The sequence below is a fragment of the Phaseolus vulgaris genome, chromosome 3 (genome assembly GCF_051622355.1).
Source record: "Phaseolus vulgaris cultivar YP4 chromosome 3, ASM5162235v1, whole genome shotgun sequence".
In the NCBI taxonomy this organism is placed as follows: Eukaryota; Viridiplantae; Streptophyta; class Magnoliopsida; order Fabales; family Fabaceae; genus Phaseolus; species Phaseolus vulgaris.
Window position 1 is genome coordinate 11,619,900 of NC_143500.1, and position 1,232 is coordinate 11,621,131.

Genomic DNA, 1,232 nt, shown 5'->3' on the forward strand with positions numbered 1-1,232 from the left:
TAAATAAATTATATTTCCCAACCTTTAAGTCATTTGTGATTTTTTTCCCCAACTTGAAAGATTAAAGAATTATGAATTCAAGAGATTGGGAGACTACACACACAAATGTGTGAATTATGGTTGAAAAGAATTTCAGAAAAAAAATTGACAAGAGACAAATTAATATGAAAGTGAAACACATGGAGTTATGGGGCATTGGAGACATATGATTAAAATTAAAAATCATTGAATTTTTATTCAATCTTTAAAAACATTTTTATCTAGAAAACTAAAATTTCATTAAAAGCCTAGCATCATTACAAGCCTAAAAACCTAAAAACTAAGTATTGTTTAGCAATATTGATGATTTGAAGATAGATATCAATGTTAGTTTACACGAATGAAGTGATTGGATAAGAGAAACACTCATCTTGAACAAATGGAAATACATAAGTTTAGGCATGAGGATGTCTTTGAAGAAATCTATTTAATTGTTCATGTTATTTATTGTTGTAATTGAAGTGCGTGCATATCCTATTTTTACTTGAAGTTGTAAACATCACTCTTATTTATCCTAGAATTCTTAATTAATTTGAAGTATTCGATATGATTGATTAGAGGTGTGTATTGATTTTTTCAAACAACTATCAAGTTTTCCTAGTAATATATAACAACATGGTTTTAGCTTTTTTTGATAGAAATTATAATAATTTACTTGAGGGTAAGCAAAATTCTAGGTTAAGGACAATTGATCAATGTCAAAATTTATTAAAAATAGAATTTAGTGGGCACTTAACAATTAATTAATTTAAATATTATTATTAATTATTATTCCTTCTTATTTAGAGCAATTTTTGTGTAACTTTGCATGCAAGATTTAAAACCATGTAATGAAAAAAATGTAAGCAAATAAATGGGATTTCAGGCAGATTACAACAAGTGGGAAAGAAGGAAGTCAAAGAAAATGATTCAAGCAGTCACAAAGGTGAATACATTGTTACATGTTAACATAAGTGAACTCTCGTAGAACAAAAAAAATGGTACATAAAAACTTTTTTTTATAAAAAACTTTCATGCTAGGCATCACTATACTACTTGACATCTCAGCTAGGCTGACACCTCAAATAAAAACAATCATTTGTCATAAAAAAGGGGAAAATAGACCAAAAGTCCAAAAAAATGCGGTGAACATGGATCAAACACGTGACCTTCAGATCTTCAGTCTGACGCTCTCCCAACTGAGCTATCCCCGC

General features: G+C 28.6%; 1 non-coding gene across 1 annotated transcript; it reads right to left on the reverse strand.

Moving 5' to 3' along the window:
* Positions 1-1,159: 1,159 nt before the first annotated feature.
* Positions 1,160-1,232, reverse strand: TRNAF-GAA (transfer RNA phenylalanine (anticodon GAA)). The gene has a single exon. It is a non-coding gene; the product is annotated as a tRNA-Phe (tRNA).